Source organism: Schistocerca gregaria, chromosome 4, assembly GCF_023897955.1.
Source record: "Schistocerca gregaria isolate iqSchGreg1 chromosome 4, iqSchGreg1.2, whole genome shotgun sequence".
NCBI classification, from domain to species: domain Eukaryota; kingdom Metazoa; phylum Arthropoda; class Insecta; order Orthoptera; family Acrididae; genus Schistocerca; species Schistocerca gregaria.
Genome location: NC_064923.1, coordinates 19864197 through 19876224, shown reverse-complemented (window position 1 = coordinate 19876224; position 12028 = coordinate 19864197). Strand labels below are relative to the sequence as shown.

The window sequence follows — 12028 nt, the reverse complement described above, 5'->3', positions numbered from 1 at the left end:
ACGTCTTTCACATCTTCACAGACGAAGCGATGTTCTGCATTGTCGACGACATTGCAGCTGGAACAGTTTGGTGTGTGTGCCAGACGTATCGCGTGCAGTTTGGAGTTGGTTGGGATTTTTCTATTGACTGCGAGGTACCACGTCGATCGCACATTGGATGGTAGATGGGGGTCAGATATGTTGTCCCATATGTTATTCCAATTATAATGTCGAAACTTGTTTTCTATTCGATTGCGCAATTTTCCTTCCAGCAAGGTGTTGTAAACCTCCTTAACCCGATATATGTCCTTCTCCGGTATTCTATGGCGTACATAGCTGTATTCCACCAGAAAATGTTTATAGTGGTACAGCTCGTGGGAGATGTGATGCACATCGATTGGTGGATCTCTGCTGACTGGGGTGATTTCACGTAAGAGATGAGCCACTAAGGTCCGCGGCGATCGTTGCCACTGTTTATAAGTTTTGCTAACGTATAGCGCTTGCGCTTTAAGGTAGATGTCTGTCAGTTGTAGCCCTCCATTGCGTGTCGGTAGCGTCAAGGTATCATATGAAACCTTAAATATCTGACCTCTACTGACAAAATAACCAAGCGCTGCTTGCATTTGGTGTGCAATGGTTCGTGGCAGAGGCAGCACTTGAGCAACATAGTTGACTTTGGAAGTGATGTATGTATTGGCCAGTTGCACTTTTTGTATTACGTTTAAATTACGCAAGCTGTGTTGTTTTATGCTTGCCCGTAAGGTGGCAAGTAATTTTCGATAATTGAGAGCGGCCGTGCGGCGGATATTACTCGTATATTCTATTCCAAGGCATTTGATTTTTTCCATAGTGTTGATACTTCCAGCGGCTCTGATCTCTATACCCCGACCAAGATTCATAATACCAGATTTATTGCGGTTGAGTTTAGCTCCTGACGCCATTTCGTAGGTCGCCACAACTTCAAGTACTGTTTCCACCTCTCTTTCGTCAGTCACAAGTACCCCTACATCGTCCGCGTAGGCTTGACATATGATCTTCTGTCCGTGTATATGTAATCCACGGAGTTGCCGAGTCAGAGATACTAAGAGAGGTTCAAGCGCAATCGCGAAAAGCGTCATGGACATTGGGCAACCTTGTCTTACCGAACTCTGAATATTGATCGGGTGACTGAGTTGTCCGTTGACACTGATTCTTGACGTGCTATTCGTCAGTATGTTTTTCACGGAGGCTATAATTTTCTGGGGGAAGTGCATGGATGTCATACACCGGAGCAGGTACGAATGATTAACTTTATCAAAAGCTTTTTCAAAGTCAAGCGACATCAGAGCACAGCGAATGTTGCAGGCTTCCGATATCGCTATAATGTCTCTGTAGTCGCATAAGGTCTGAAATATCGTTCTGTCCTTTCCCACACTTGTCTGGTAGGCTCCTGTCACTGTACGAATAACAGAATTGAACCTTTGCATCATGATACGGGCGAAGATTTTATAATCACTATTGAGAAGTGTTATGGGTCGAAGATTCTCCACGGTTTTGCCTCCTGGTGTTTTGGGGACTAAGACCACTGTACCTTCACAGAATTCCTTCGGAAGGTCAGTGTCCGCATTTAGTATTTCATTGCATACGAGTGTCAATTTAGCAATTATTTGTTCGCGAAAAGTTTGATAAAATTCAGCGGGAAGCCCATCTGGTCCAGGTGATTTGTTCTTTGGGCTCTTCGAGATGGCATCTTCGACGTCTTCGTCCGTTATTCTCGCTGCAAGCACATCAGCTTCTTCTGGAGTGAGTCGCTCTGTCGTCCTAGCAGTGAGAGCTTGCTGCGCCGTTTCATCTGTCTGTGTATTGGCCAGCAATTCACTAAAGTGTCGATGGATCTCGTCTCGTATTGCAGCTTGATCTGTCAAGAGTCTCCCGTCTGAAGTTTTGAGTTCCGTCAGAATTTTAAGTTTTTGTCTTTTGTTCTCTTGGAGAATGTGGTACATCGATGTTGTTTCTTCTCGTGTACCGTTCTGCAAACGCGTTCGTATTTTACAGCCTTCGAGATGGTGTCTCTGCAGGTTGAGCAATTTTGCTTTTATTCTGTTGATTTGCCCATAATTTGTTATGACTGTAGCATCACGAACGCACAAGTCTCTCAGACAGCTGAAGTAAAACTCTACTGTCCGCTTCCGCCAGGCGACTTTTTCACGGGAGTAAGTTTTCATTGTCTTTATTATTGCGGGCTTCGCGCAGTTTAGCCACCAATTCAGCGCCGTGCCGTACAAGTGGAACTTCCTTTCACATTCTGCCCAAGTGGTGTGGAAGGCGGCGTGACATCCAGGATCCGAAAGATGAGTAACGTTTAGCTTCCACTGACCTCTCGCCCTGTAAGTGCCTTGTTTCTCTAAATTTATCGTACACATGTACGCGATATGATCAGAGAAAATCGTGGGCCATAGCTCAGACTGTAAAACGTGTCTCCTTAAATTGGATGTTGCGTAAATTCTGTCGATACGACTGGCAGAATGGCTGGTGATATAGGTGAAACCTAGCCTATCACCGTGTTTTAGTTCCCAAGTATCAAACAGTTGGAAGTCTCTGACGATGTCCTCCAGCTCCAGAGATTTGTTAAAATTTGGCGTCTGATCCTTGGGACTCAGCACGCAATTAAAGTCACCCGCAAAAATTATTTGGTCAAATCGCACCGCGAAAAGGGGGGCGATGTCCTCTTTGAAAAATTCGGCCCTGCGGCGCTTGTTTCCGGTTCCTGACGGGGCATATATGTTGATAAACCTGGTGTTGTTTATCGTGACAGCGAGACCTCTACTGTTAGGCAGTTGCGCCACGTCTGTAAGTAGGATCCCCTCTTTAGTCATAATCGCTGTGCCGAGGCTATTGTCATTGCCAGGATTGATGACGGCGTTGTAGCCAGTGATGTCGTCCAAACGGATAGCCGCTACTTCTTGCAGCATTAAGATGTCAATATCAGCGGCGTACAGAAAATCTTGGAGATTTCTCAGATTGAGGGTGCTGCTAATTTTATTTATATTCAAGGTTGCAATTCTGTACGCCTGTAAAGCCGTCATGTCGACTATACCGTGTCAGGTGGGGTACTGTTTGCCAAGGGAAGTGGATGCTTGCTCCACTTAGAAGAAGTCGGCATCATCATCTGCCGCACGAGTATCTTTGATGGTGGTTTGTTGCCGGGTGGACACATCCTGTCGACGGTCGGGTGCCGTCCGTCCTGAACGTTGTGCTATGTCAGCCATTTCTGCATCATGGCTTTGCTCCTCCATGTCATCCGCCCAGTCTCGCGTGCACGTAACTTCCCGCGTGTACGTGTTGGGTACAAGTGGAAAGTCCTTCAGACTAGCTGTACCGTCTTGAATGTGGATTCCACGGTCGGGGTCAGTGTCCTCATTTCGAGTCTTCTTGTTTATTGTTCGATCTTCCAGAGGAGTTGCCTGTGTCGTCTCCGCCAGTTCTTGGCCTATTTGTTTCGCCTTTTCGCGCAGAATTGGCGCGGCTTCTGCTGCTCCCTGACGGGCTATTCGACGTTTCTTCCGTTTCTTTGGTGAAACAGTTATAGGCTGCTGGTCATTATCCTCCGACGTGGCAACCGTATCTTCTTTGTGTTGCCCGACTTCTTCGAGTGATTTGCACATGCCTTCTTCTGCCGTCTTAGCCTGGTCTTGTTCTCCACGCCTGTCAGTTTCCTCGTATTGTGAGTGTGCTGGACCTGTAGCTTCTGTGCTGCTAGTATCCATGGCTACGTTACCATCGGGAACGTCGGCATAAGCAACTACCGCCGTGTCGATACACATGTCTGGGGCGACCTCACTGCGTAGTGCGGCGGCGTACGTCACGGGTAGCGTGGCCATTTGACTAGGCGGGTCTCGCTCCCCAGTCGGCAGTTGCGTCACACGCCGTTGAACACACTGCGCGCGGACGTGTTGCGTAGAACCACAGCCCGAGCAGGTTCTCGGCTGGCCATCGTAAATGATGATCGCTCTATATCCACCAATCCAGAGATACGACGGGATATGTTTCAGCATGTCAATCTTAACTTGCCTGACTCCATTTAATACTGGATACTTGTGCAAGCTAGACCATTTTTCGGCGACATTGCTGATAATGGTGCCATAGTCTCTCAGTTTGTTGTTAATCTCCTCGGGCGTTATTTCAAAGGGGAGCTCAAAGATTCGAACCGTTCGTATTCCCATTCCGGCACGCGAAACCGTGACCTGCCCTATGTGTCCGTCTGAATGTTTGAATTTTGCCACCCCACCACATGCTTCTACAATTTGGTCGCACTTGTCAGAACTGGATAACTTAAGGAACACAGTCGGACTGACAATCGACAGGTGTATTCCAATCAATTCATCAACTTTGATCTGAAAAGTTTCTTCGATAAATGCCTCAACTTCGTAAGATTTCGGTCGGGTGTAGTTCGCATCGAAAATCAACTTCAAAGTATCGCGTCGCGTTGTCTGATCCATTATGTCAATCTAAAAATGTTATCGTGAACTATGACTAACGCAGAACGCGCGCACTCACCACACAGCGCCGGCCGCTCGCAGCGACGATGTAAACACCGCAACAGCCGCACCGCACGTCCGCACAGCACGGCCACAGGCGGCGGAATGCAAAATTCCGTTCCGCACAGCGTCTGGCTCGAACCCACGACCCTTGGATTAAGAGTCTGAAGCTCTACCGACTGAGCTAGCCGGCCACCTCGGTGAATACCTGCCGGGTAGCACATCATACAGTACTCGTTTGGGTTGGGTGGTCCCATATAGAATCTCTCCATGATGCCTAATGTTTTCCTAACGTCACACTCGTCACGTACTTCACTTTTATGTCATAATCATTTCTGAGAGGTAAAGAAATTGCATGACAACATGCAGAGCTAGTGGCGTCAAAATTAACACACATACTTTATGTGACTGAAAAGCCGAACGAGTTACTTTCCGACGTTGTTTTAGATGTGCAAGTGATAGTCAGAACACGCTGTGTCGGCACTCTGCCGACCATTTCGCTAGTTAACACCGGTCTTGTTGTGTGTGTTTCAAGCTCAAGAGCATCTCCAAGCAAAAAATGGTCAACAGCAACATTCAGACGGTTTCGTACTGCTCAATTGCTACATTAAAACGTTATGTTTCTTTTTCAGAACTGGAAAAATACAAGCGTGACAGCATTCGAACCTGTAATCTTCAGATCCGAAGTCCGACGCCTTATCCATTAGGCCACACGGTCACTGACGACCAACATTTACATGTATACGACTCATCTCGAAACGCTCACACCCCTGAGGATTTGTGTTTTCGTTCTACACAGCCGCTGCCCCTTGCTCTTTCCCACCCATTCGTTACATTCAACCTCTGACGAGACCGACCAAATATAGACTGAGAAACAAGACCACACACTTTGTGCATTCGGAATCGAAGGCAGGGCGTCCCTCGCCGCATTTGCTACGATTGCCATTTGCTACTTCTGCAGAAGCGGCGGCGGCGGCGGCGGTGACGACGACGACGACCGCGAGAGTCTCTGTGATATGTGAGAAATAGATCTATAAAATGTAATTCAGACTGCCTGGTCCACCTTATGCTGTACCGCTTTGGCAAATGCTTTATCTGCGCCATTCGCCTTAATCACATTTGAGAGTAATTCTTAAAAAAAACGCCTGTTGCTAATTGTTCGTCATCACAGATACTGTTTGCTATACGGCCACGACGCGCAACTGATTTCCAAAATTCATCATTCTCGTGTTAGGATGGAACTTACGACTCCTGGTTTATTAGACCAGTGCTCTACCACTGAGCTAAAGAGGCGCGGCCTAGCGGTACTCTTGGGTACTTCGTCCTTACGGTCGTCTGCATCATCAGACTTTAGCTGACAACACTTCATATTACCGGCTAATATTTGCAGCTATGGCGACAAATTACTGCTTGGCTACACATCTGACACGTAACCGATGTGCTCTCCAAACAACAACACTTGCATTTCAGAACATGTCTTTCACACATATCTACAAAATCACCTTCACCTTCAAATACAGTTTCCTTGCGACTGACAGAGACGTAGGCAAAGTTTAAAGTTGCTATTTCCATTAAATCTCGTTCATCAGAAAAACGGTAATTTACACCTGCAGCGGAACAAAATTCCGTTCCGCCCAGCGTCTGGCTCGAACCCACGACCCAGGGATTAAGAGTCTGACGCTCTACCGACTGAGCTAGCCGGCTACCTCGGTGAATACCTGCCGGGTAGCACGTCACACAGTACTCGTTTGGGTTGGGTGGTCCCATACAGAATCTCTCCATGATGCCTAATGTTTTCCTAACGTCACACTCGTCACGTACTTCACTTTTATGTCATAATCATTTCTGAGAGGTAAAGAAATTGCATGACAACATGCAGAGCTAGTGGCGTCAAAATTAACACACATACTTTATGTGACTGAAAAGCCGAACGAGTTACTTTCCGACGTTGTTTTAGATGTGCAAGTGATAGTCAGAACTCGCTGTGTCGGCACTCTGCCGACCATTTCGCTAGTTAACACCGGTCTTGTTGTGTGTGTTTCAAGCTCAAGAGCATCTCCAAGCAAAAAATGGTCAACAGCAACATTCAGACGGTTTCGTACTGCTCAATTGCTACATTAAAACGTTATGTTTCTTTTTCAGAACTGGAAAAACACAAGCGTGACAGCATTCGAACCTGTAATCTTCAGATCCGAAGTCCGACGCCTTATCCATTAGGCCACACGGTCACTGACGACCAACATTTACATGTATACGACTCATCTCGAAACGCTCACACCCCTGAGGATTTGTGTTTTCGTTCTACACAGCCGCTGCCCCTTGCTCTTTCCCACCCATTCGTTACATTCAACCTCTGACGAGACCGACCAAATATAGACTGAGAAACAAGACCACACACTTTGTGCATTCGGAATCGAAGGCAGGGCGTCCCTCGCCGCATTTGCTACGATTGCCATTTGCTACTTCTGCAGAAGCGGCGGCGGCGGCGGCGGTGACGACGACGACGACGACGACGACCGCGAGAGTCTCTGTGATATGTGAGAAATACATCTATAAAATGTAATTCAGACTGCCTGGTCCACATTATGCTGTACCGCTTTATCAAATGCTTTATCTGCGCCATTCGCCTTAATCACATTTGAGAGTAATTTTTAAAAAAAACGCCTGTCGCTAATTGTTCGTCATCACAGATACTGTTTGCTATACGGCCACGACGCGCAACTGATTTCCAAAATTCATCTTTCTCGTGTTAGAATGGAACTTACGACTCCTGGTTTATTAGAACAGTGCTCTACCACTGAGCTAAAGAGGCGCGGCCTAGCGGTACTCTTGGGTACTTCGTCCTTACGGTCGTCTGCATCATCAGACTTCAGCTGACAACACTTCATATTACCGGCTAATATTTGCAGCTATGGCGACAAATTACTGCTTGGCTACACATCTGACACGTAACCGATGTGCTCTCCAAACAACAACACTTGCATTTCAGAACATGTCTTTCACACATATCTACAAAATCACCTTCACCTTCAAATACAGTTTCCTTGCGACTGACAGAGACGTAGGCAAAGTTTAAAGTTGCTATTTCCATTAAATCTCGTTAATCAGAAAAACGGTAATTTACACCTGCAGCGGAACAAAATTCCGTTCCGCCCAGCGTCTGGCTCGAACCCACGACCCTGGGATTAAGAGTCTGACGCTCTACCGACTGAGCTAGCCGGCTACCTCGGTGAATACCTGCCGGGTAGCACGTCACACAGTACTCGTTTGGGTTGGGTGGTCCCATACAGAATCTCTCCATGATGCCTAATGTTTTCCTAACGTCACACTCGTCACGTACTTCACTTTTATGTCATAATCATTTCTGAGAGGTAAAGAAATTGCATGACAACATGCAGAGCTAGTGGCGTCAAAATTAACACACATACTTTATGTGACTGAAAAGCCGAACGAGTTACTTTCCGACGTTGTTTTAGATGTGCAAGTGATAGTCAGAACTCGCTGTGTCGGCACTCTGCCGACCATTTCGCTAGTTAACACCGGTCTTGTTGTGTGTGTTTCAAGCTCAAGAGCATCTCCAAGCAAAAAATGGTCAACAGCAACATTCAGACGGTTTCGTACTGCTCAATTGCTACATTAAAACGTTGTGTTTCTTTTTCAGAACTGGAAAAACACAAGCGTGACAGCATTCGAACCTGTAATCTTCAGATCCGAAGTCCGACGCCTTATCCATTAGGCCACACGGTCACTGACGACCAACATTTACATGTATACGACTCATCTCGAAACGCTCACACCCCTGAGGATTTGTGTTTTCGTTCTACACAGCCGCTGCCCCTTGCTCTTTCCCACCCATTCGTTACATTCAACCTCTGACGAGACCGACCAAATATAGACTGAGAAACAAGACCACACACTTTGTGCATTCGGAATCGAAGGCAGGGCGTCCCTCGCCGCATTTGCTACGATTGCCATTTGCTACTTCTGCAGAAGCGGCGGCGGCGGCGGCGGTGACGACGACGACGACGACGACGACCGCGAGAGTCTCTGTGATATGTGAGAAATACATCTATAAAATGTAATTCAGACTGCCTGGTCCACCTTATGCTGTACCGCTTTGGCAAATGCTTTATCTGCGCCATTCGCCTTAATCACATTTGAGAGTAATTCTTAAAAAAAACGCCTGTCGCTAATTGTTCGTCATCACAGATACTGTTTGCTATACGGCCACGACGCGCAACTGATTTCCAAAATTCATCTTTCTCGTGTTAGAATGGAACTTACGACTCCTGGTTTATTAGAACAGTGCTCTACCACTGAGCTAAAGAGGCGCGGCCTAGCGGTACTCTTGGGTACTTCGTCCTTACGGTCGTCTGTATCATCAGACTTCAGCTGACAACACTTCATATTACCGGCTAATATTTGCAGCTATGGCGACAAATTACTGCTTGGCTACACATCTGACACGTAACCGATGTGCTCTCCAAACAACAACACTTGCATTTCAGAACATGTCTTTCACACATATCTACAAAATCACCTTCACCTTCAAATATAGTTTCCTTGCGACTGACAGAGACGTAGGCAAAGTTTAAAGTTGCTATTTCCATTAAATCTCGTTAATCAGAAAAACGGTAATTTACACCTGCAGCGGAACAAAATTCCGTTCCGCCCAGCGTCTGGCTCGAACCCACGACCCTGGGATTAAGAGTCTGACGCTCTACCGACTGAGCTAGCCGGCTACCTCGGTGAATACCTGCCAGGTAGCACGTCACACAGTACTCGTTTGGGTTGGGTGGTCCCATACAGAATCTCTCCATGATGCCTAATGTTTTCCTAACGTCACACTCGTCACGTACTTCACTTTTATGTCATAATCATTTCTGAGAGGTAAAGAAATTGCATGACAACATGCAGAGCTAGTGGCGTCAAAATTAACACACATACTTTATGTGACTGAAAAGCCGAACGAGTTACTTTCCGACGTTGTTTTAGATGTGCAAGTGATAGTCAGAACTCGCTGTGTCGGCACTCTGCCGACCATTTCGCTAGTTAACACCGGTCTTGTTGTGTGTGTTTCAAGCTCAAGAGCATCTCCAAGCAAAAAATGGTCAACAGCAACATTCAGACGGTTTCGTACTGCTCAATTGCTACATTAAAACGTTATGTTTCTTTTTCAGAACTGGAAAAATACAAGCGTGACAGCATTCGAACCTGTAATCTTCAGATCCGAAGTCCGACGCCTTATCCATTAGGCCACACGGTCACTGACGACCAACATTTACATGTATACGACTCATCTCGAAACGCTCACACCCCTGAGGATTTGTGTTTTCGTTCTACACAGCCGCTGCCCCTTGCTCTTTCCCACCCATTCGTTACATTCAACCTCTGACGAGACCGACCAAATATAGACTGAGAAACAAGACCACACACTTTGTGCATTCGGAATCGAAGGCAGGGCGTCCCTCGCCGCATTTGCTACGATTGCCATTTGCTACTTCTGCAGAAGCGGCGGCGGCGACGACGACGACGACGACGACGACGACGACGACGAATATCGCGAGAGGCTCTGAGATATGTGAGAAATACATCTATAAAATGTAATTGAGACTGCCTCGTCCCACCTTATGCTGTACCGCTTTGGCAAATGCTTTATCTGCGCCATTCGCCTTAATCGCATCTGAGAGTAATTCTTAAAAAAAACGCCTGTCGCTAATTGTTCGTCATCACAGGTACTGTTTGCTATACGGCCACGACGCGCAACTGATTTCCAAAATTCATCTTTCTCCTGTGAGGATGGAACTTACGACCCCTGGTTTATTAGACCAGTGCTCTACCACTGAGCTAAAGAGACGCGGCCTAGCGGTACTCTTGGGTACTTCGTCCTTACGGTCGTCTGCATCATCAGACTTTAGCTGACAACACTTCATATCACCGGCTAATATTTGCAGCTATGGCGACAAATTACTGCTTGGCTACACATCTGACACGTAACCGATGTGCTCTCCAAACAACAACACTTGCATTTCAGAACATGTCTTTCACACATATCTACAAAATCACCTTCACCTTCAAATACAGTTTCCTTGCGACTGACAGAGACGTAGGCAAAGTTTAAAGTTGCTATTTCCATTAAATCTCGTTAATCAGAAAAACGGTAATTTACACCTGCAGCGGAACAAAATTCCGTTCCGCCCAGCGTCTGGCTCGAACCCACGACCCTGGGATTAAGAGTCTGACGCTCTACCGACTTTTAATTTTTTTTATTTTTTTAACCACTTTTTTTTTGTCTCTTTTTTTTTCTTTTTGTTGTTTTTTTTCTTTTTTTTATTATGTGTTTTTGTGTTTTTTTTTTTTTTTTGAGATAGGTGAGTGACGAAGTAAATGTATACAAGTAAATAAAATCCCTTCTTTTGGGGTTATGGAAATCAAATAGTTCTGTTACATTCTTCCATCGTTGTGTGGGAGCGATTTTTATAGGAGAGCCAGGCTTACTTCAGCCTGATGGCTTCTCATGTGTGTGTCAGCAACCTATTAGTGCTGTGACACGAGGGCGATGGATAAACGAAATAGCCACCTTGTTGGCGTAAAATGAATGAGAAGCTTAATAGATAATTTCATAAAGGAAAAAAAAGGAATCCTGAGGTTGAACAACATGTCGTTTGATCGTTCTTCAGCTCTGTCGGTGAGACAATGTTCGGTTCAAAAAATTTGCGTAGTTGTCTTTGTATTTCATTTGTCGTTCGAGCTTTTGATGTTCTGTCATCAGGTACATCCAATAATCTGCTTCACTTTTCGTCATAGCCGTTGAGATGTAATGGACTGTCAGTCCTTTGAGCCAGTTGGCTGACCTTCTTTTAGTGTTAGGATATGGCACGTCATCAGGCAGAAGGACGTGTGTCGGTGAAATAGTGTTAGGTGACGTACGTAGCACATGTGCTAGTTTTTGCCTGAAGAGATTCCACACGTCTTTCACATCTTCACAGACGAAGCGATGTTCTGCATTGTCGACGACATTGCAGCTGGAACAGTTTGGTGTGTGTGCCAGACGTATCGCGTGCAGTTTGGAGTTGGTTGGGATTTTTCTATTGACTGCGAGGTACCACGTCGATCGCACATTGGATGGTAGATGGGGGTCAGATATGTTGTCCCATATGTTTTTCCAATTATAATGTCGAAACTTGTTTTCTATTCGATTGCGCAATTTTCCTTCCAGCAAGGTGTTGTAAACCTCCTTAACCCGATATATGTCCTTCTCCGGTATTCTATGGCGTACATAGCTGTATTCCACCAGAAAATGTTTATAGTGGTACAGCTCGTGGGAGATGTGATGCACATCGATTGGTGGATCTCTGCTGACTGGGGTGATTTCACGTAAGAGATGAGCCACTAAGGTCCGCGGCGATCGTTGCCACTGTTTATAAGTTTTGCTAACGTATAGCGCTTGCGCTTTAAGGTAGATGTCTGTCAGTTGTAGCCCTCCATTGCGTGTCGGTAGCGTCAAGGTATCATATGAAACCTTAAATATC

The 12028-nt window shown here is 46.1% G+C and overlaps 1 non-coding gene across 1 annotated transcript; it reads right to left on the bottom strand.

The window, feature by feature from the left end:
- Positions 1-10281: 10281 nt before the first annotated feature.
- Trnai-aau (transfer RNA isoleucine (anticodon AAU)) lies at positions 10282-10353 on the bottom strand. Its single transcript has one exon. It is a non-coding gene; the product is annotated as a tRNA-Ile (tRNA).
- Between the last annotated feature and the right edge of the window lie 1675 nt (positions 10354-12028).